Source organism: Stenella coeruleoalba, assembly GCF_951394435.1.
Source record: "Stenella coeruleoalba genome assembly, chromosome: 21".
NCBI lineage: Eukaryota > Metazoa > Chordata > Mammalia > Artiodactyla > Delphinidae > Stenella > Stenella coeruleoalba.
The window spans coordinates 22,448,162-22,473,210 of NC_137167.1; the positions used below are offsets into that span (position 1 = coordinate 22,448,162).

At 38.1% G+C, this 25,049-nt stretch overlaps 2 protein-coding genes across 19 annotated transcripts in view; one reads left to right on the plus strand and one right to left on the minus strand.

Annotated features, from left to right (window-relative positions):
- Nucleotides 1-25,049, minus strand: part of TLR3 (toll like receptor 3) — a 356,518-nt gene that overhangs the window by 206,138 nt on the left and 125,331 nt on the right. The window lies entirely within an intron of this gene.
- SORBS2 (sorbin and SH3 domain containing 2) overlaps nucleotides 1-25,049 on the plus strand; it is a 206,935-nt gene that overhangs the window by 21,374 nt on the left and 160,512 nt on the right. For 15 of the 18 annotated variants that reach the window (XM_079909161.1, XM_079909155.1, XM_079909159.1 and 12 more), the window contains exon 2: nucleotides 13,251-13,387. The gene's annotated coding sequence lies outside the window, so the exon portion shown is untranslated. The remainder of the gene's footprint in view (nucleotides 1-13,250; nucleotides 13,388-25,049) is intronic. The other 3 variants (XM_079909160.1, XM_079909154.1, XM_079909163.1) reach the window with 1 other exon arrangement.

Below are 25,049 nucleotides of genomic sequence, written 5' to 3' on the forward strand. Positions count from 1 at the left end.
TTTTTCTAATTATCTTAAATGGTATTATTCTCCTTTGATAATTTATTGATTCCAAGATCACTTTATTCTACTTGCGTGTCTGACTACACCTCAATTAAAATATACCTAATACTGAAGTTGGAAGCTCCAAATTTTTCTTCTTGTCTCTTTAGGATATAGTCTATTAATTTCTTTCCACCACTGAATCCCTTCTTACTAGAGTTATTGCAAACCTCATCTTCTCTACTGTTGATGTCTATTTCTTTTTATCTCTAAAAACCTCTTTTGGTTGCAGTTGAAGCCATCACCTGATACTTTAATGAGTCTACTATTGTGGGTAGCATTCACCTCTAATTTAGTTCATCGGGGGTTGAACACAAGTTTCTATCAAAGCTGCTCCCAGGCAAAAGAAAGTAGCAGTCGGTGATGGAGTGGGCCTGGCGCTCGTGGTACAGACTGACAGGACCCAGGGGGAATTCTCATCCCAACTTAGATCTAGAATCTGCTGCTGATGCTGTTTTATGCCCTTTCAGCCCCACTGGGATAGCGTGTCTCAGACCCTGATCCTAGTGATTTTCTATAAAGTGATCCTCTGAATCCCAATTTTCAAAATATAAAGGGGATGATTAAGTAGGTTTTATAGTGTTCTTTCCAGTTATGATTCAAGGTTAAATGAAAGATAAGAAATATGGGAAGCCAAAACCGGTGCCCCAAATCTGCTGACTATACCGTTTCCGAGGATATGTGTGTTGTAGCAGAGACCTAGGATAAGGCCAATACATAGAGAGCCCACCTCTCCAGGATCAGTGTGACTGGATGTAGGCATCGAGCTTCTGAGTCCCCACGGTGGAGACACTCAGTGTAGGGAAGAGAAAATGTGGGATGGGGCGGGGGGAATCAAAGAGAAATCAGAAGATCTGAGTTATACATAAAAACTCCTATGACTCAAAGAAGAAATCAGACAACAACTCACAGAAATCATGGACTAAGGTCATTACCATCTTTCTACAAAGGAAGAAAATATAGGTGATATATAGAAATAGCCTTATTTAAAGATGCTGTTTACAATCCCCTCAGGTAATGATCACTGTGACAACACTTCTCTGTTCCTTAGAGCTTATCTTTCCCTTCCATATGTGTGAGGAAAAGGTTGTCTTTTATTTACTTTTTACTTAAATCTCTTCCCCAGAACAGAAGTTCGATTGGTCAATGCCTGTCTCTCTCAGCTCTTTCACTTAAACAAGTCAAGCCTTCTATGTATTATTGTGGTTGTTTCAGTTTCTCAGGCAGGGTATCCCTGCCTGGTTTCATTAGATAGTCACTCAGTACATTCTAGGGACCGGACACTGTGCTGGGAACAGACGATACTTGTGTTTTTAAAGGGAAGCCTGTTCTCAAGGAGCCTACAGTCTAGTAGGAAAATGACAGCAAGCAACAACAATACATCAAACATCCTTCCACAACAGGTGCTTAACTAACTGGTCTTCACACAGTCTCATTTCATCCTCTCAAAAGGCTCCCCAAAAGGTAGGGGATATTGTCTGCAGTTTACAGATAAGAAAATCAAGGCTCAGACAGATTGAGTAACTTGCTAAAAGTGACAGGGCTTGTCACTAGGCGAACTAAGCCTGATTCCAAACCTTGATTCTTTTTTCTTGCTATGTAATTATTGCTATAACAGAGGTACTTATACTTCATTTATCACTCATCAGAATTGTAGTCAATGGATATAAGTTAGTATATGTTTGTTTTTAGCAAAGATGGATAGAATTATAACTCTGTTCCTCCCACCTGCTAAGGGAATGATAGATGCTTACAGGGGCTTACAAAGTCAATTCTTTTTTGCTTCTTCTGCGTTATTCCTTTTAATGCTAATATCTTTTCCTCTTCCACCTTCTACTCACCGAATAAGATGATGATAAAATGCTGTTGCTTTAAAGAGGAAAATATCAACCATAGAGAAAGTCATTAGCAAAGTCATTAGCAAAGATGGGAGTTTTCTTAATCTAGCTGTTTGACAATTCCATGAATGCTTATTTAAAATTAAAAATTTTTTAAACCCCATAAACGTCTGAACGTGAGCTATCTGAAATAAATTTAAGGAAATTAAATTCAGTATCTCAGTGTGTCCTATCCATTTCATTTTCCCCATCAGCAAAGTGAAAGTACATGTGTTTGCAAAGATCAATTAATACTTTTGCAAATAATTTTTTTCTACCTGATTTTAAAAAATAACTGATTGTTACTGTGTGCCAGGTGTGATTTTCCATGCAGTATCTTCTTCAATCCCCTTAATAATGCTCTATGGTAACTAATGATATCCCCACTTTTCAGCTGAGGGAAGTGAGACTCAGAGATCATGCCCAAACCAAGCAGTGAATAAGGGGCACAACCAGAAAATTAACTAAGGACTATTTATCCTCAAAGCCCATGCTTTCAACTACCTGTCATGCACCATCGAAAAAATGATGATAACAACAGGAACAACCAACACTTATGCCTGTTGTGTATGAGGCATTGTCTTAAGAGCTGTGCGTATATTAACTCCTTCAATCTTCATACCAATCAGATGAGTCAAGTACTGCAATAGCTCTTATTTTCTTAACACGAGAACTGGAGCTCAAGGAGATTCGAGTAACCATGCTATGGGAAGCAGTGGAGTCAGATTCGATGGTGGCAGACAGCCTCCAGAACCTTCCTCTCAGCCATTGTGTTCTTCACAGATATGGATAGAAAGAGAAAATATTTATACGTGACTGCTTGTTATAAAATGGAATGTATTGCAATTTATATTCATTTCCTCAATTTATGGTACGTAACCAGAAGCCATGAGACAAGAACGCTTAAAATAATTTCCACATTGTGTGTGTATCTTCAGTTTTATTTAAAAACTGGAAAATTATTGGCTTCCTAATCCAATATGCTTTTGCCTCCATTACGATGGAGAGCATTTACCATTTTAAGAAATCATAAGTCGAAATCTTTAAGGTCATTTAATACTCAAACTCAAGACATCCCTAGCCTTGAATATTTTCTCAAAATCACTTTTTCTGTAAAAAGGACAAACTCCATCATTCAATTGAGATTTTGAAAGCTTGGTAAACTACATTGAAGTGACCCTGTTTAAAGTTTTCCAAACAATGCTCTGGCAATGTCCACTGAGAACAGGATAAACAATGGGTTCCTGTTTTATATTTCCTGTATATTGTTATGATATTCTTATTTCTCTTGATATCACTGATCATTAAATGTTAGTTTTAGAAAAAAGAGCTTGACTATATTTATTTAAAGCCAAAAAGATTCAAATGCTGCAGGTCCAAGGGCTTCAAACATATCAGCTCTGTTTTTCACTGCAATTTTCAATCCATTAGGAAATGATAAGGGGCCTGAAACTGAACGCAGCAACTCTTGTGAGGGCTGATCGTTGATACCCAGAAGTACTTTCAGAACTTCCGAAACTATTTTGTACATGATATCTTTTTTAAAAAATATTTATTTATTTATTTGGCTGTGCTAGGTCTTAGTTGCCACGTGTGGGATCTTTTAGTTGCGGCATGTGGGATCTATTTCCCCGACCAGGGATTGAACCGTGGCCCCTGCATTGGGAGTGTGGAGTTTTAGCCACTGGACCACCAGGGAAGTCCCATGTACATGACATCTTAATAGCCGGCCTAATTGTCTTCTGCTATCTTTCAGCCAGCCTGATGTGAGAAAGTTGTCCTTAGATGGTTGTGTCACGTATGTTTGTAGCTTCAAGCGACAGATTACCTTTAACCAGGTGAGGGGTTGGTTTCCCTGAAACAACGAGAAGCCCAGGGTGGGTTCAACTCTGCCTAAGCAGGTGCCTCCCAGAAGGGCATCTGTGTTTCCATCAGCCTAGAGGAGCAATGCCAGGTTAAAGGGCAAAGGGCAGAGCAGCCTTCTCCTCAGGAGGTTCTGTGTTATTATCGCGCGTGTGAAATGTCTTGCCTTCAGCTTATCAGCCTGAACAAACTGCAAGGGAATCTGAGAAGGTACGTTTTTAAATAGACATGGTACCAGGAGTCTGTAGCAAAGTTGAAAGCAAAAATGGATCCTCCACAGGTAGAAAACTGTGTCTGCTAGGACTGTGTGACACTATTTATTTCTGGAAATAATGAGTCTGGAAATAGCAAAATAAAATGTATCAGAGGGAAACTTCATTCGAAAATGACCCTGAGAGAAACCCTTGCTGAGAAAAAGAGGAAACTCGCTAGAAGGTAAAAATGTGAGCATTTACTTTGACTCAGATGTCCATTCCCCACCCCTCTGCCTGAACACAAACTACCCACTGCTGCAGGCAGGAGAGGCCCTCTAGCACCTTCCTCTGGAGACCAGGCCAGTCCTGGCTCAGCCTGGAGTCTGAACAGTGATTTTCTCCCTTTGTTGTAAAATTGAGATATCATTACTCATTTCTTGACATTTCTAACATGCCTCTCCCATACCATCTTATTTCTTGTGTTTCCTTTTTGTTAATAAGACTATTGTTGCTATTTTTAGGAGGTTGACCTTGCTGGTCAGACGGTTCCCACCCAAACTTTTCTATGTCTGGCACTGAGGTAAACAGATGAGGTTGCTAACAGCCAGAGGCAACTGGTCCAGAAGCTCCAGCCACCCCAGGTATAGCCTGGTCAGGGGACAACTGAAGGGATAATATTGCAGCAACATCTGTAACCCACTTAGGACACACCAACAGGTCACACAAAGAGGTAGGAAGGTCTGGATTAGAGGACAGATAGCACAGAAAATATTAACATGTTCAATATCTGAAGGTTGCCATTTCTAACCTGCATTCATTTTAGGAAGATGTTTTTCTTATGCACTTGATATAACGAATCTGTAGTTCCTTCTAACCCTTGAATGCTGGTCAACTCTTCCTTTTTATTCTTCACTCATATTTCATCTCTGTGAGTTTCAAGAAAACTTTCCTAACATTTTGTATATTACTTATGTATGACTGTCCTTGCAAAATTAACTTTTGTGGCCACAGTAACGATGGAAATGTGCCAAGGATTGTTGGGTTAATTAGTTTGTTTTTTAAATGCCTCAGAAAAGATACTTTTCATGCTGTGCTTTGATGACTTCAAAGTGTTTTACAAATGTATGAAAATAATATACAAAACCGTACATCTTCAAACATGCTTAGGCCATAACCAGCGTCCTTGTGCCCACGGTAGCAGAAAGCGTTACACAGCCTCTTCCCAGGCAACAGGACAAAGATCAGCCCCCAGTTTCTGATTCTGCTCTGTAGCCCAGGCCACACAAAGCTCTCCTTTCCTCTCCTTTGCCAGAGAACAAGATCACAAATCTCCCAGTTTCTCAATGGCTAGTCATTCCTTGTGTGTTTATAATGAATGCACTATATGGACATGAGAAAGGGTTTCAAGTCACAGGAATGACAATGGCCTGACCAGGCAGTGTTGTTGGTGTGATACTTCATGTCTGTCTGCCTGTCTGTCTTCTGCTTATCAGGTACCTATAAACAACATCAGGTATGGCTTGTAGGGAGTCAGGTGGTTATAACTGTCTAGCAATATACAGACAAATATATCATTCTCTCCAACAACCCTAATCAAAAGAAATTTTGATCAGGGACCCCCAAGTGAGTGATTAATACACCCTAATGGTGTATTACATGGTTCTGAAAAAGGTCTGGAGAGTTGATGCGAGAATGCAGGTAACTTGATTTATTTCAAGCCTATTTTAGAAGATAAATGCAAATTATTAAGATAATAGAATATATTATATCCTGAGGGGGAAAACAAGTGCTATCTGATACTTCAAAAAGCTTTTAAATTAAATACGTAACTACAAAGCAATACAGTTCAGAGAATCTTCTTGGTTGGAAACAGCTGCTTAATTAGAATACAGGGTTTTTGCCTTTTACAAGATACTTTTATTTTACAAATTCTCGTTAATATACAGCAAAAATGCCATCGTGTGTTGCTTAATGCCTTGAGCAGGACTTACTTAATCAAATGCACACTGAGCCCTTCCTCTGTGCAAGGCACAAATACAACACACATGTCAGGGGTACGATGAGAAGGGGAAATAAGAGGAGAAATACATGAATCAATCACTCAAACAAATGCAACGTTTGACATTGGAGGGAATGTGAGGAATGTGATTCTTCAAGAGTTAAAAACAGTATAATTTGAAGTTGGAGAGCCTGATTCCTCCAGCTCTGTTTTTCTTTCTCAAGATTGCTTTGGCTATTTGGGGTCTTTTGTGTTTCCATACAAATTGTAAAAATTTTTTGTTGTTGTTCTAAATCTGTGAAGAATGCCATTGGCAATTTGATAGGGATTGCATTGAATCTGTAGATTGCTTTGGGTAGTATAGTCATTTTCACAGTATTGACTATTCTAATCCGAGAACATGGTATATTTCTCCATCTTTTTAGGTCCTCTATTAATGCATATATGTGGAATCTAGAAAAATGGTACAGATGAACCTATTTTCAGGGCAGGAATAGAGACGCAGACGTAGTGAACAGACATGTGGACATGGGGGCTGGGGGAAGAGGAGGGTGGGATGAATTGGGAGATTAGAATTGACATACACTACCGTGAGTAAAATAGACAGCTAGTGGGAACATGCTATAAAAGCACAGGAAGCTCAGCTTGGTGTTCTGTGACGACCTAGATGGGTGGGATGGGGGGAGGTGGGAGGGAGGTCCAAGAGGGAGGGGATATATGTACACATACAGCTGATTCACTTCTTGTACAGCAGAAACTAACACAACATTGTAAAGCAATAATACTCCAAAAAAAAAAAAAAAAAAACAACAACAAAAAAGCTTGACCTTGGCTGGAGCAGGGAAACCCTTCCTGAGGAAAAGGCACTTCAGCTGAGGGCTGAAGGGTGCACGAATCCACTGCTGAGCAGGGCAGGCGGCCGGCAAGACGGAATAGTGCACGCACAGGCCCTGACCACGGCCCATCCCAGGAACTGAGAGAAAACCAGAGAACCTGGAAGAAATGGAGCTAGAAGGAGGCTAGGAGATGTGGGTGGAGATGTGAGAAGATAGCAGGTCGTGCAGAGCCTTAAATAGGCCCCTTTACGAAGGTTTATCTTAACGATTTTTCTACCATATGTGGCAACTACAGCACATGCTCAATTTCAATGGCATATAAATATCAAGAAAAGCTTAGTCATGGTTATATAAAACGGCGAGGCACTTGCTAAATACACATAGAGTTCAGACAGTAAGATTAAAAACAATAAGGTTTTAACCAGAAAAGTGAGTTGGAATAAAGGTTTTAAGAAGTTATTTCTATAGAACCTCTTGCATTTGATACTGGTTATTTAATCGTTCCTTCAGACTCTCACATTATTTGGTAAAATTCAGTCCCAGATTGCATAATGGCACATGAGATGGCAAATCACCTCCTAAAACACATTCGCTTCACATCGGTAACCAGCAAGCAGAAATAAGTGGACATACGATTTGACAACTTTAGATGTAGATTATGGGGGCGAGGGGGAAAGGCCAAATGGAATCTCTGTTAAGTCCAAGCAAAAGTTGAGATGTTAGAGTTAGGAAGGGGTTTATAGCTCAGTTCTTCTCCCTCCCTTTCAGGGCACGAGTGCGGAGGGCTTGCGTGACTGGTCTGAAACCACTCACCTCTTGGGCTTGGGTTTCCCCACTCAGTGCAGTTATTGACGGTTCCACACGTGTACCACTGAGGTTCCTGGAGATGGCCCTGCTGACACTTACTAAGGGCGTGATGCTGCCAAGCATCACCAGTTTTGTTGAGCATGCTTCACTCTGTTTCATGTGGTCTAAGCAGACAAGTGTAAAAGATGTTAGTACACTTAATCTAGCCTTCATTTTGCATTCAACATGTCAGACTTTGGGGGTCTATCCCTTCCTTTGATCAGTGTTATCTGATGTCTATCGTCTCTATAGTATGAGAATCTGACTGCCCTTTCGGTACATCTTTGAAACTCATGCCACTGTTTCAGACGGTCGTGCTGCCTCTCCCTAAGCACTAAAATATTTGACTAAGAGAATGACGCATTGTTCTCCTGGAATATTAGACAATGCTACCCAACTGACATGGCCACGAAAACCTTCCAACATTTATACTGCAACTCACTTTTCAAAGGACTTCAGAGGGGAAAAAAATGTAACCTGGAAAACAATATTCATGGGAAAACTACATTCACTTCCTTCCTACTGAGATCCTCTCAATTAATAGGAAGTGATGAGGAATCAAATGAGAATTTGGAGTTCTCTTGGGAAAAAAATTTAAACAGCTCTCAAAGAAGCCCTCAAAATACATGTACTCAAGAACCCATGCATATAAAAGTCCCTAGAAATCATCATGGTATCTGAAAACAAATTACTACATTTGGCCATATATGCTAACCTGCACAGTTAGATTCGACTATATTTTAATTATTTAACCAATAATAGCATTTACAACGTGCCAGACTTTTCTACATTCCTTTCAAATGACAGCTATTCTAATCCTCACAACAGCCCACTGAGATAGGTCCTATTTAAAGAGGAGGAAACAGAGGCACAGGGAAGTGAAGTAACTGACCGGGATTCTAACCCAGACACACTGGCTCCAGACTCTCTGCTGTTAAGCATTACACATATTTTAAAGTTTTCTGAAACAACCAACCAACCTGTGAGACATAAAGCTACAAATGGTCGCTGCATACAGAACTGGGAGTTTTAAATATTACCAGTGGGTCTGCTTTCTCTCTTACAAGGACGATTTTATTTTCAGGAAGCCCTTTGAGCCCACAAGGCTTTGGTGCCACCTGAAAACGTGAGAAGTCATTTGGCAAACTGGTGAGATCATTCAAAATAGTGTGCTCGCTTATTTAAGGTGGGGCAGAGGATCCAGAAGACTCTCTACTCTAAAATACCAATCTTCCTCATGGTTCTAACAAGTGGAGTGTTATCTGATTTAATAAGATCCTTTCCTGAGACATAAATACCCTTTAGCATGGTTTGTTCTACATCAACTGTGCCTTAGCTACATTGTTTTAATTAGACAAATACTTAGCCGAAAACAATCTCAGTTTTTCTTGTGTGCTGTGGAGGGAGAGAAGGAAATGTACAGCTAGACTGACTTCCAACACTTCCATCCATTTTCCCCCCTCTTCATCTCAGAAAGATTATTCTTGCTCGAGCCTCTGAAACCAATCCTGTCCTTCTGGAGAGTTTAAGAACCTCAGTGAACATGGCGGCCGGTCCCACTCATGCCTCGCGCAAGGGTTCTTGTAACTAGGTCCTTATCTTAGTCTTTGGAGCCTGCATCTCTGCCGGCAAACTTGACAAGTGTTCTAATTCCTCCAAGAATTAGTTGTTGACCCATGGACCCCTCTTTTAAGTAGCATGGATCGAGACCAGTGGTTCGCCAAGTGTGGTCAAGAATCACTGGGGACTTGTGAGAGATTAGAATTTCAGGCCCCTTCCCAGACGTACTCAGTCAGAAACGAGGGGTAGGACCCAGCATTCTGTGTTTTGACGAGCCTTCCAGGAGACTCTGATGCTCGCTACAGTTTGAGAACCATTGGCCTAGATGGCACTGCCCAATAAAAACAGAATGCAAGCCACATTTGTACATTTAAAAGGTTCTGGCATTTTAAAAAGTAAAAAGAAACAGGTAAAATTAATTTTAACAAATTATCTTATTTAACCCAATATGTCTGAAATACCATTTCAACATATGATCAAGTCTCTTTTTCATACTAAGTCTTCAAAGTCTGGTGTACATTTTGCACTTATGTGACATCTCAGTTCTGACGAACCACATGTTAAGTGCTCAACAGCCGTATGTATCCATCATATTGGATAGCCAAGCTCTAGACTTACAGTGATAATAGCATTAACTTTTATGCTTTCTATGCATCAGGCATTGCTTAGTTAAGCATTTTGTGTGCATCATCATGTAAACCCTCCCACAACTCTGTGGATTGGTACTGTTATTATCCCCATCTTATACAGGAGAAGGGTTATGCCAAAGCCCTATTTAGTGCTACACCAATATAAGAAGTCCAACTCTAATATAAGCATTTTCCAATGATTTTAAATCAACTTATTTGTAAAAATAAAAAAAGAGAGAAAGAATATAAATAAAATCATTAACAGTAGTACAGCTGGTACAATTGCCAAGGCATTAATAACTTATAAAAGACATAGTGGTTGCAAAAGTCCAAAATTTAGTCTTCTAACCTTTGGAAATATGCCTCAATCTGCACTCTTCTGTGACATCAAATCTGTCAAAAGGTGCTTATGGACAGGCTGTCTGGACAGTCAGGATCTTTGGGGAACAAAGGAGATCTGGGTGAGTCACCTGGCAGTGTAGGACTCATCCTAAATGGGGAGCTAGCAGGGTCATAACCTGTTCATTCAAGTGCAGATTGACATAAAATGATTAATAATAGTTAAACAGGAGGCAATGGGCTTCTCTCAGTATTGGTGTGAAAAGCAGGCAGTTTGGAATTTAAAAATTATGGTTGACTTAGTACTCAAAGAGTTAATCTTTATTTGTTCCCTTAACTTCCATAGTTTCTCAAGGAAGGCCAATTTAAAAATGTATTTTCCTCTTCATTATAAACTACTATAAGGAGGAAAAAGTAAAAACAATTAAAATTTTTTTTCTGAGGCTAGGCTTCCATTTTTTTTGCCAGAATTACCATTTATCATTTTGACCAAGTAAAGTAAATATCCGATTTTAAACTGACAGTTATTTAAGACATTAAAATGGGACCGCTTAAAATAAATGAACAGAAAAATGCATTATTCTACAGAGATCTTTTTAAAAACCCTGCTGCATATTTTTTAAATAAGGTTAATCTTATTTTAAAATTTTGATTACATATTTCAAACGTAAGTTATTATTTTTTTAATTTAAATATCTGCATAGTTTTAACATGAGCGTATCATGCTGAAAGATTTCACTATTTTACCGTCGTAGTTGAAATAGCAGTCGTGTAAATTTTTTAAAAAACATATCATGCACGGGCTTCCCTGGTGGCGCAGTGGTTGAGAGTCCGCCTGCCGATGCAGGGGACACGGGTTTGTGCCCTGGTCCGGGAAGATCCCACATGCCGCGGAGCGGCTAGGCCCGTGAGCCATGGCCGCTGAGCCTGCGTGTCCGGAGCCTGTGCTCCGCAACGGGAGAGGCCACAACAGTGAGAGGCCCGTGTACAGCAAAAAAAAAAAAAAAAAAAAAACATATCATGCACAGTCTTCAGTATTTTCTTTGTTTTTTCTTCCAGTTTTATTGAGATATAATTGACATACAATACTGTATAAGTCAAGGTGTACAGCATAATCATTTGATTTACGTACATTATGACGACCACAGTAAGTTTGTGAACATCCATCATCTCATATAGATACAAAATTAAAGAAATAGGGAAAAAAGTGTTTTTCTTATATGAGAACTCTTAGGATTTACTTTCTTAACAACTTTCATATATAAAATACTGCAGTGTTAATTATATTTATCATGCTGTACATTACATCCCTAGTACTTACTTTTAACTGGAAGTTTGTACCTTTTGACTGCCTTCACTCCATTATCTTTCCTCCAACCCCTGTCTCTAGTAACCACAAATCTGACCTCTTTTTCTATGAGTTTGTTTGTTTGTTTGTTTTTGGAGTATAATTGACCCACAACATGATGTTAGTTCCTGTTACACGGCATAGTGTAACAGGATTTCACATTTCTATATATTTCAAAATGATCACTACAATAAGTCTAGTTGCCATCTATCACCATACCAAGATATGACATAGTTATTGACTGTAGAGATTCCCCACACTGTACATTTCATACCTGTGACTCATTTATTTTGCAACTGGAAGTCCGTACCTCTTATTCTCCCTCACCTATTTCTTTCCTCAGTAGTTTCTCTAATCAGTTGCAAGGAAAGAGTTGAATTTGATCTGAGCCTCTGGTAACCAACCTTCATAATATTAACTATAAAATATATCAAGGTGGTTTGTATACTGGACTAAAATCAGAGAATCTTCTTACACCTCTCCGGAGTACTTTCTGACTGCGCAAGACTTCTCTTTGTTATGAAGAAAAGGGAATTGAGAGGATTCAGGAATTTCATCTATGTAGAATAAAGGCTTTTATAAAAAATACTTAAGTGTTTCCTTGGTAGGAAGTAACTAATTTTCCTTCTTAGGGGTGTTGCTAAAGGTATAATGAAGCAATGGAAATCAGGAGTCGGTCTGATGACGCATATCTTCCTTCAGTCAGAGTAGAAAGAGATCTCCATCTCCAGTTGCTATGGTTTGAATAGCCTGTGGAAAAGAAGCTGTAGAAGTCTGTAGCAAATTCTGTCTTTATTCTTGCTGCGTTTGTGTGCTGGAAGCCTTTTGAGGCAAAGACATTGTTAATTTTGTCCACTGTTGTATTCTCATCAGAGTTCTTGGCAGAGAGTAGACTCAGTACTTGCCACAAAAATATTTGTTGAATGAATGAATGAATACAATTTGTAGATCTTAATTCATCATTCTACAAACAAAATGAAAGCTCAGAGTTTGCCAGTCATTGTTGGTGACCCAATCTGAAATATTTCTTCGTTGGCCCTTGGAGGGAGAGGCAGGGGATGGGTGCCTGTCTGCGTCTTGTCACTGAATGGACCCCAATCTCTGCCAACAGATAAGAAATGTCAACAGCTTAACCCAGTAGCTGTCAAAAATAGCATAGTTGATGAAACTGGAAATTTGGGTGTGGGCTAGAAATAAACCATTTGTCTTCGGTCTTAAGAAGGGTAGGATGATAACAGCTATTCCTCCCAGAGAGATCTAAAATATTTTTTAAGACCCGTATGAGCAAGCAAGGAACTATCAGAAGAAAAGTCTTTCCTCTCAATGAGGCATAAATAGAACATCTTAGTTTCAACAAACCAGGTGGATCATTTTGAAAACGCGAGGATTATGGCAAAGCACTGTGTTTCTTTAAGGTTTCAGTCGAAATGTTTTATTGTGGTTTGTTTTCAATCGTGCTGGCACTTTTCCTCAAAATGTCAATGAATATTTGCACAGTGAAGCAAGTTGTTGTGGGCTTCCTGGTTTCTGTCCCGCCCCCCTTCCCCGGAGGGGGGCTGTGGTGATTCGGCAAGGTTTTTTCATCCCTTGCAGACAACCCCGGCTGCTGTTAATGCTGAAAATAGCTCAAACGCTCTCAGAACAGTAGCACCACCCAGCAGCTGGGATTCTTTCCGTCTCTCATTTGCCTTCTCTCTTGCCTTTTTTTTCCCTTCAGACACTTGGGTTGGACTTAATCTTAAACCTCTGGAGTTCAAGACCTTTTAAAAAGGGCTAAATAAACAATCTCCACGTGTAAAAGGCCAATGACTCCTACCTCTCTTCAGAGCAACTGTTGAACCCGGCTGCCTGTAGGTAAGATTTTTCTTTAATTCTGGAGTGATGTTATTGGTTTATGATATGTTTAGGACTGATGTTTTTTAAATAACTTGTTAATCGGGAGAATAAACGGGGGTGCTGAACGATTTCCAGGTAAATACGGTGTTCCAGGATACAGCAGTAGCATCTGTGCATTTCCGTGGCTGTAATTTTAAACTGTGCTGAACGCACTCTGTCCTGTTGACCTGCAGTACAGACCCGCCTGTGATTGAACTGCAGCAGAACGCTAATTAAGCCTCATTGCCAGAGTCGTCCAGAGCCTTGCAGACATCCTAATTTTCCTGTTTAGACGGCTTACTTATTTTTAACTTTCTAAGGGCCTTTTTTTTTTTTAAGGAAAAAGATGCAACTACCTGAGGAAAGGAGATATATTAGTAATTATTTTAAGGACAAGGAGATAGCTCTACCTTAGTACCTTCTTTCATCACTGTGCTGTTTATTACTTGCGTAGAATGAGAACAGTTTTTGTTTGTTTGTTTGTTTTGTTATTTTGTATACTCCTAGCACAATTTGGTGACTCGGTTTTGAGAATTCCTTAACTAGCTGACTGTCTTCGGCTAGCAGGTTTCTCCAATGTGACGATATAATATTTTAGAGAGTTTTCTGTGCCTTCCCCTTCCCTGTCTTATGCTTGGTCTTGACATTCTGCAAAGGACTTTGATCTGTGGACTTTAACTTCAAACACAGCATTTACTTTCGTTATGAGTATTTACTATGTTCAGTAAAAAGTCTTTTCTTTTTTTTTTTTGGTTTAACGCTTTTATATTATTTCCTTTGAATAAGCTATTGAGCTTTGGTTTTCTCTCACTGATATGTGTTAGGTTTTATTAGTACAGGGACCCCCAACTGAGAGGCCAAGACTATTTTATGGCAAGTTTCTTTGACCATTATAGACTTTATGATAGCTCTCTGTTCCCCTCCAAGCAGATGTCTAAAATCAAGCAGCAAATGACGGTGCACAGACCAGATTCTATCAACCCCTCACTTGAGTGCCTCCAAATTACCAGGTGCCTCGGGGACTTACTGTTGCTTTTTAACATGGACACTGAAGTCCTTGGAATTTAGAGATTCTTGTTTCCAAAGAAGTTTATTGGTGTCACACCATATGTCAAAAGAAAAATGCATTTTAAACATACATCTTCTGGGTAACTTTTTTTAAAAAAAGAAAGAAAAAGAAGAAGAGAAAATAAACAGAAAAAAAAATTAAAAAAAGGAAAACTAGAAAAAAAAAGGAAAAGAAAAATCCTCTGTAGCCAGAAGTCTGTATTGGTAGTGAAACTTCTGCTGAATGAGGGCTAAGGAATGAAAAAAACGTATTTCCTAAAATAGGCAGAGGGTAGCACTTTCTAGCCATTCAGTCAAATTCTTTATTTTGGAGAAAATTCATGTATATATTACATTTGTTTGTCACTCTTTTCTTCTTCACCACAAGCAAAGGATATTTTCTAAGTCCTCAGCCAGATACTGAGTTTGATGTTCCCTGGCAAGCTGTCCCTGTGTCCTGGTGAATGTGAAGAGTAGAATGAGCCTGATCCTGTCAGGATTCTGTATAAGTCCCCAACTGTGGGGACTGATACACTGTGCTCCGTGCTCTGCACCTTGCTGACAAGGAAGAAAGCCAGTGGCTGCAGGACTCCTGTTCAGAGGGGTGGAGTAGGGAGTCAGCTATGGGAGACGTCCCTCCAGGTTAGGAGCAGATGCAGTATGATCTCTAGAACTGGGACTGAGATAGTAGGAGAACCTAGAGCTATTCAGTCTAATTTTTTATTTCCAAAAGCTGGACATTTAATTGCTAACTTTCTCCCTTCAGATCTGCATAATATGGAGCTTTTTAATCATCCCATTTCTGTGATGTATGTACATTCAAAACTTGAAATCCTCCAGTTATTTTGAGCATACACTTCCCTGCCTTGGGGGGTTCTAGAATACTCTCCTCCTTAATACTAGGAAGGCTTGATTTGGCATTGCTGAGGAGAAATGTATCGCTAAAAGGCAATACAAGTTCAGTTGCAGAATCCAAAGGATGAAATGGGTTTGGAACATGATAGAGGCCATTAAATTCTTAGGCAAGCCATTTTTTGTGTGTTTTGTTGGGTTTTTTTGTTTCTTTGTTTCCCTCTGCCCCTTAATTTTACGCTGAAACTTTGGCTTGTTTGAATGTGAAACTCAAGGAGAAACCTCGCCAAAACCACTGAGTTTCACATAGGTTCCACATGAAAGAAGTATTCTACCCAGCCTTGCTTGAAACTTGGCCCATGTTTTGCCAAAAGTTTCGTGAATGTCAGTGAGCCTGGATTTGAAACATAATCCCAAACCAGGTGACTTCTGGCGACTTTGAGGCTGTCCTGTAGAAGTATAGAATCTGTCAAACAAGGACACCCCTTATTTTCATATCTCCAACTAATTTCATGTGTATACACATTTTCCCAATAAACTTCCATTTGTTCTATGATGTTTTAAAGCCAGGTTCAATCCTAATATGAATTTTTATAGCTGTGGGACTGAAGCATTGGCAAATAGAAGTCTGCATTTTAAATTCCAACACAGTCTGAACCAAGTGGTGTGAACATGTTGGTATAATTCAGCTGAGGAAGGAAGTCCCAGGAGAGTCATGGAATGTCTTTCTTTGCTTAAATATACTTCTGTGCTTGTGTGGAACAAAGAGTAACATTTTGTCCAGGTCTATCTGCTTGACAGTATGCCTTTTGTTCGCTCTCCAAAGGTGGTGTCAAATGTATTGGTGGAAAAATAATAAACTTCCAGATATATATTTTTTTGCCCGCTTAACTGATATACTCCTAGGGAACATTGTAAGCATTAAAAAGTTCAGTACTGATACTTGTAATGTAATGTATACTGAGGATAAAGGGGTACTCAGCAGAGTCTATTTTCTTCAGAAAAGCTTTACCTAGAGCTGTTGTGTGACAGTCTAATGGGCTGGGTTGTGAAGGGGTGTGTGTGTGTGTGTTGAATGGTTGGAAAGGAAGAGGGGATTTGTAAGCTTTGTTCAGCAAATATGTTATATTTAAACCAAAAACAACTGAGAAGAAGAAGGGGACAAAGATGAGAGCAGTGGAAATAAGAAGAGACCGACTGGAGTAGAGGATGAAGCATCAGGATGGTTTGATACTGCCTTCTTTAACTAGGCTTTCTCCTAGAAACTAAAACTCTACCTGCAAAATACCCACACCTGTAATTTTATTTAATACTCAGGATTATCAGAGATAACAGATTGTATTTTTATTTCACCCAGTGCATAGGTGTTTCACATTCAATAACTACTTTGATTTCCTGGATCATCTATCTTAAGGTAGGGTGGTATTACTATTAATATGGGGTTGGTCATGCAGGCATTGTGTTCCCAATGTACAGGTGAGGATACTGACCCCCAAAATTGCCGCGTCATCCACTTTACATTCCTGGTAAATAGCAAATGGCAGGTTGGCTCTCATGTCAAGAGCTTTCAAAGTGTACTATTCCACCCCATTGCAAAATACAAAGATATAAAACAAGTTAAAAATAATAGCCAGAGGATAGGAAGAAAATGACTGGTCCAAGCAATGAAAGAGCTATTTCGAATCATAACAACTTCTGACTTCCTATACTTCACTGAGAGAAAAACGTAAGCAAAAGAGGGATTAGGATTACGGAGAAAGACACACATGTGCCAGTGGTATAATGAACCAAAAGTTATGACTTGGTTGATTGAAACAGAAGATACAGGTCAGCAAAAAGAATCAGGTTAGTAATGACACAGCTTAAAATAATAATGTGCTCTCTAATGAAAGGTCAATTCAGTATTAGAAAAGATAGAATAGAAACACTAATCTCTTGTTCTGAAGATACATTTGGGCTTGAAAAAAGAAACTGAATTTAGTTTAATGGAAAAACACATGTATAGCATGTGTTTTTAAATGTTGTGTTTTGGCTACTTTGACCCGTTGCAAATCCTGGTCCAAGTACAACTTTGAATTGGTTTAATTCTAGTGGAGCCGTTGCTCCTGACACGCATTCAGCTCAGTGGTAGTTCTCTCGTTCAATTTTGCAAACCTAAGAAATTTGGTTGGTTTCAAATTTAGCTCCAAGCAGTGTTCAGAAGTTTTGTGTTTGTTTGACCTGACCATTTAAATATTTTAAAACTACACAACACTCAACCTTTAGAACAAATTCTTAATGCTAAAAACACTTAAGAACACTGAAAAAGTTATACATAAGTACATTGTCTGCAAATTTAATGAACAACCAAATATAGTTAACAATACAGTTTTGATCTAGATCAAAACTATTTTCTATTCCACATTTAGCTGTTTTACTATGAAAGTATTCACTTTTTAAAAAATTGTTATTATACTGAGATTAAAGATCATGGTTAAGAATGGAAAACTGGGAATTCCCTGTCAGTCCGGTATTTAGGACTCTGCACTTTCACTGCTGAGGGCCCGGGTTCAATCCCTGGTCAGGGAACTAAGAGCCTGCAAGCTGCAGGGCATGGCCAAAACAAAAATCCCTGAAAAAAAAAAGAAAAAGAAAAAAAAGAATGGAAAACTATCCAGAAACAAATATGGCTGTGTAAATACGCAGTTAGAATAGAAACCGCATCCTTGTGGTACCAGCAGAGCCAAGTGTTGGAAAGCATGATCTGGCATCTGGTTGACCTTCATGTGCACATGTGTGAATAGTCCAGAACGCTGGGCCTGTACTAAAGGATTCAGCAGGGGAGTGTTGGAGATAAAGGAATAAAGTTTTGTGCTAATTCAAGAAGGATGTTAAATGTCAAACTAAGAGACCCAGGCCTCATTCTGAAGTAAGAAGTGGTCATTATCCCTGACTGTACAGGGCAGTAAAATGATAACTTTGGGGAGAAGTAAATAGTTGACAGAGTATCACTTCTTAGTGGTTGAGTTTAAATAAAAAATCAAATTGCTTTCAATAAAATTCATTTTATAATTTGAAATATAAATTTTAAAAATATTTTTAATTTATTTAAAGTTTTAAATAAATAAAATCTTATTCTATTTTATTTATTTATAAATTGTGTTAAAATTTGAAATATAAATTGTTTTCTTATAACATGTAAACAATTGTTTACTATAAAAATCAATAATTTACTATTGTTGGACATAAAATTAAATCATTGAAATTTTCTTTTTATATCAAATATGATTATTTTCATTCAAGGCAGAATAAAACCAAAAGTAGATGTAAACAGGTTTCTAAACTTTATACTGATATCACAAAAGACTGTGGCTTATGATGAGACTTCTTTTTTTAAAAATTTATTCATTTATTTATTTATTTGGCTGCGTTCGGTCTTCATTGTTGCGCTCGGGCTTTCTCTAGTTGCGGTGAGCAGGGGCTACTCTTCATTGCAGTGTGTAGGCTTCTCATTGCAGTGGCTTCTCTTGTTGCAGAGCACGGGCTCTAGGCATGTGGGCTTCAGTAGCTGTGGTTCGCAGGCTCTAGAGCGCAGGCTCAGTAGTTGTGGCGCACGGGCTTAGTTGCTCCACAGCATGTGGGATCTTCCTGGGCCAGGGCTGAAACCTATGCCCCCTGCATTGGCAGAAGGATTCTTAACCACTGCGCCACCAGGAAAATCCTGATGAGAGACTTATAAAAACCAAGTAAAAGGCTGAAAAGCTGAGTAAAATGGTAAATTCAGTAAGAGTTAGATGATTTTTGTTGAAAGAATAATGAAAGTTGATTTTGTAAAAAACAAAAAAACTGTTTTTTTTTAAGATGACTACTGGTCTTCAATATAAAATATAGCTTCATTTTAGCTTGTGTTTGAGCTACTTTACTTTAAAAATCAATGGATGAATTTCATATTCCAAAATTAATATAAGGTTGGTACTTGAGCTTTGTCTCATGTGGTGAGATCCATGACTTAATAGCCAAAGTTTGTGTAAAAACTTGTCTGGAAATAAAGTGATAATAGTTATGCTAAGGTGAGAAAATTTGATTGCAGTGAGATTTTTATCCTCCTTACCATATTTTGGATATTGAAATTAAACAAAAAGCATTAAGGGTTAAAAATCACTTGTGCCTAAATCATAATTTTATATATTCACTTACATCCTTTTCCTAATTAGTGTTCTGAATGACTATATAGAGCATACAAATAAAAACACTTGACAGAAGACCAGTTTGTATTTCTCGGTGAACATTATAGCTTTGTACATTTAACACTTGACTGTGCTTATTAATTTAAGAAGAATGATCTTACATATAAATCAAAAAGGAAGAAAATTAGGAGGTTATTAGTAAAACCAAATAGCGTTTTAAGTAATTACAAATAACTCCTTTTTTATTTAAGATTTTTTTTTTTATGTGGACCATTTTTAAAGTCTTTATTGAATTTGTTACAATACTGCTTCTGTTTTATGTTTTGGTTTTTTGGCTGCAAGGCATGTGGAATCTTAGTTCCCCAACCAGGGATCGAACCCGCACCCCCTGCATTGGAAGGCGAAGTCTTAACCACTGGACCGCCAGGGAAGTCCCCCTACAAATAACTACCTTTAATACTCTAAGCATTTTCATATTTACTGAGTGAATATTTTCGTAAGGATCTTTTTCTATTGCTTCAGTCATTTACTTCTTAGACTCCCTTCACCACCATATATGAATCATATGAGACTTGAGGTTTAAAACTTTACAATTGACACAGACTATAGATCAATCTCAATGCAGAAAACATTGATAAAACTCAAAACAACTTTTCAAAATAAAAATTCACAACCAGACACAGGAAAGAATCGCTTTAACCTTAAAAAAAAAAAAAAAGCATCAGGGCTTCCCTGGTGGCACAGTGGTTGAGAGTCCGCCTGCCGATGCAGGGGACCATGGGTTTGTGCCCCGGTCCGGGAAGATCCCACATGCCACGGAGCGGCTGGGCCCGTGAGCCATGGCCACTGAGCCTGTGCGCCCGGAACCTGTGCTCCACAACGGGAGAGGCCACAACAGTGAGAGGCCCGCATACCACAAAAAAAAAAAAAGCATCAATTAAAAACCTATATCATAAAAGTGCACTGAAAAATATGAAACTCAGACACTGGTTACCTCGGGGGAGTTAGGGAAGATATTTCAATCAGAGGCGTGTGTGATAGGCTTAATTGAATTCATATTGTCTTTTTTTTTTTTTGTGGTACGCGAGCCTCTCACTGCTGTGGCCTCTCCCGCTACGGAGCACAGGCTCCGGACGCGCAGGCTCAGCGGCCATGGCTCACGGACCCAGCCGCTCCGCGGCATGTGGGATCTTCCCAGACTGGGGCATGAACCCGTGTCCCCTGCATCAGCAGGCGGACTCTCAACCACTGCGCCACCAGGGAAGCCCCCATAATGTCTTTTAAAAAATATTTTTAGGACTCTGTATTTTATTTTATTTTTTTATACAGCAGCTTCTTATTAGTTATTGAATTCATAATATCTTATATTTTAAGATGAATGGTGGGTACATGGATATTTGTTATATTATTCTTTTTATCTTTTGAATGTCTGAGTAAAGACCCGTATCTCCCATGCCTTAAATTTAAGATACATTGTATATACCAAAAAAATTTTAAATATATTTCTCAGCCGATAATATTGAAAGAATTTTAAAGCAGAGCAGATTTTCTGAAAATTTACAAAGAAGCAATACAATAGGTGGTGTGTTGTTTAGCCTATATGTCTATATTTTTACCTAGGGCCCAAAACTTCTATAAATGGTGAATTAGAAAAGACAATGAATTTAGTTCTTTTGCATGCAAATGTCTATTGTAAACCTACATTCAAGATCACTTTTGTAGTGTGTATTGTTCCACAAGGCATTGTTACATACAATTCTTAGAATCTATTAAATGTGATATTTGCTCTTTAAAACAGTGAATAATTTGTCATTTTGCTTTATGAGAATTTGCAACGGCGTTTGAATGTGGCAGTGAATAAGTATATTTTAACTTACCTCTTTAACATTGGTTTTAGGATAATATATTGAGATGAAAGGATTTCTGTTTCAAGATGCTCTACGCAATAAACGTATGAAAAGTGATTTTATAACATATAGGCAATCCTCTCAGTGGCCATGGGACCGGGACCATAAGCACAGAAAGCAATAATGTGGTTGCTATGCCTGAGTTTCCAGTTAATGTTATCCTGTGCACAGTGAGGACTACCTATATTTAATATAACGACTTCACTCTGTAACTTAATAGCACATTTCTTAAAATTTAATTTATTCAAAAAATTTACATACACACAACTGTTCCTTAATTTTCACACTTAACACTTCTTTGATATCACAGGGAAAGAAACCTAGTGATTTTTCATTATCATTTGACAGGAATCAATGCTTAATTTTGAGAATTTTTATTCTGAGTTTTTTGTTTGTTTTATTCATAGAGTTATCCCAAATGCTAAAATGGAAAAGCTGGCAGACATCACTATTTTCTTAGGGGGTTTGATAAATGATGGATTATACTGAATAATTTTTTTCCTTTTTTTCATTACAAGTAATTTTACACGTAGTCTGAAAATTCAGTACAAGCCAAAAGTTCCTTATTTTAAATCATAAAATTCAAAGAAAATATATTTTCTAGGTTTCTAGGTAAAGTATGTCAAATATTTGAATGGTAAACAATAAACACATTGAAGAAATTGTGCAGTTCTAATAACACAAAGAACTACTTTGAATTTCTTCATGTCATTGTTACTAAAGCTGAGAAACCAATTACTACATAATTAACAAAAAGTAATATTTGGAAACAAATGTGAGAAAAAGGCTTTCAGATTACTGGCACTACGCACTGTCAGCTCCCTGACCATTAAAACCTCTTCTCCTTTGCCTTCTGTGACACTGGAAGATTTTCCTTCAATCTCTCTGATCACTCCTGAATTCACTTACAGGTGCCTCTTTCTCTGCCTGACCTTAAAGGTATTCCCTTGGGTTCTGTCCCTCTTGTTTAATCTCCGCTCAGTTCACCTTTTCCTCCTTTATGAAAATCTTAAAATCTATGTCTCTATCCCTGATCTCTCTCATCAGTTCCAGACTCGCATTTCCAAGTAACTGGTAAACATCGCATATGAATATCTTCAGTGTCCTTCAAACTCAAAACTTCTAAAACTCATCATCTTCCAACTCTCAACCTGCTCTTCTTCCCCAGGGCTATGTTTTAATATAATCATGTCACCCAGTTACTCAGAATTAGAATCTTAAACAAGCCTTCAAATTTTCCTTCATACCAACTTAGTCACTGTTGATTCTATCTACACTTGCAACTTCAATACCCCCCCTTGCCCTAGCTTAGAGGCTGCTGCAACATTCTTGGCTAGGATTTCTCAGTACTATCCCGATCACTCTTGACATCCATTTTCTCTGCCTTCCAGTCTAATCCCTTGAAGCCAGAGTCATTTTGTCAAAATAAACAAGCTTTGCATGTAGACTTCCCAACTACCAAACTCCCCTATCATATAGCAAGTACATTCACTTTGCTTTCTTTTCAGGCTTGAAAGACCAGGAATGGTGACCATGTTAACCAATGGAAGTAAATTCAGTACATGATGTTCAGGCATAAATAGCCCTGTGTTTTCCCAGATAAAAGGCAGAGCTGGCAACCCCTCCAGACTCATTAGTAGAAAGGGTGTGGCTCGCTGTGCCAGCCATGGAACGGAGATCCAGTGTCAGTCCTGTTACTTCTCTCAAAGAGCCCTTTTCCTCAGACTCTCCTTCTAACAGAGTAATAACAACATTCGCCAATCACTTGTTTGGTTGCCACTTATTATGTACTGATGTGATGGTTGTAGGCAAATGCTAAAAGATAAACGTTTTGTTTTTAAAAAAAATCAGACCATAGTAAGAACACAAAGTTTTAAACCAGAAACTCCATATGATTCATATGTGACAGTGAAAGAAGTCTTTAAGAAATAAATTTTTTGAGGAACCCCCACACTGTTCTCCATAGTGGCTGCACCAATTTACATTCCCACCAACAGTACACAAGTGTTTCTTTTCTCCACACACTCAACAAGACTTGTTATTTCTTATTTTTTGATGATAGATAGCCATTCAACTCTAAAAAATGTGAGTATCTTCAAAACGAAATATAAAAAAAAGAAATGACTGAAAATATAAAAAGATCCTTATGACAATATTTCACTCAATAAATATGAAATCGCTTAAGGTATTCAAAGTCATTATCCGTGGTCACTTAAAACACTAATCGGTTTTACTAGTAAATGCCTGATTTCCTTCCTTTCTGATTTATACGTGAGAACACTCTTCTTAAATATAAGCACAGCCAAGGGTTAAATGTACCGAGCTCTAATATTCAGTAAAAAATATAAAAACAAGGTATGGAGTTATATTCTGGAACAGCATAAAGGTCTCACTCTTTGAATTATTGCCATAATTTCAGTAAATGTAACTTTATCTGAAAAGCATAATATAAAGGGTGAAATTCTAAATACCAAACGTCTGGATCTTTTAACATTTATGGCACCATTGGTCTTTATGTCATCTAGTCAATAATCATTTGTTAAGAGTCTACTCGGGGCCTTTTCTCACATTTTGAGATGGCCCACATTCTGTGGAGTGTGTTTCTCTCTAAATAAATCCACTTCATAAAAAAATAATAATAATAAAATAAAAAGAGTCTACTCGGTAGTCTGTTCTGGCCTCTGTGATGGTCCCTGTGGACTAGTCACCCCCACCCCCATCCTCGGTGCAGTTGGAGGTAGTTATTGAAAGGTAATTGGCCAAATAGTCATGTAATTCAAATTGTAATAAGAGCCATGAAAGAAAGATAAAGGAGGCTAGAAGAGCAGAATCTACAGTTCTGAGAAGCAAGGGTCAATGACAAAAAGACTGCTAGATTTGGAATTTAGTGAAATTATTAGGAAGGTTAATTACTTGGGGTAGCAATCAAAAGAGGCATTTCCTGTGCCAAGAATGATGGCCCCTTTTATCAATTACTGAAGGTAAAGAATAAAGAGATGTGGACGTGATTCCTCCAAAAACAGGTATGTCAGGCATCACTGAATATCCACCCTCTAAATGCACGTGAGTTTATGTGATGGACTTTGTCTCCTGTGGAAAATATCTTTAGAATGATAGCTAGCTGTGCTAGTATATATAAATTTTCCATGGGTTATGGAGATAGTGTTGTCTTTGCTCCTATTTAAATACTGAAGGAGTATGATTTCTGAAATGATATATGAAAGATGAATGTGACTTTGAGAAAAACTTATTTGAGCTCTGAGTAGGATTTTCAAGATAAACATCTAAGGAAAATCTAACAAGAGGGATATGGAAACGAAATTTCTCAATGAATAAAGACCTTACTGATTTGCAGCTATGGAGTATTTTGACATATGTTCAGGTGTTTGCTTTGAGGCATGTAAGGACTTAAAAGTGAAAGAAGATGTTTAAAGTGTTCTTTCTTACTTTGAACTACATTTCAAAGAAATATATAATTTCAGCATCAAACATGTATTTCCTCCATGGACCAACACAAATATGTGTGTGTGAATTAGATCTTGTGGTTGGGGTTATTCCTATTATTTTTATTATGTATCTGAAATGGCAGTTATTTAAAATAAAATATTTTCTGCTTTAATAGTATGATTCAGAGTAGGATTGATAACAGTTTTTTCTTCTGCTACTTAT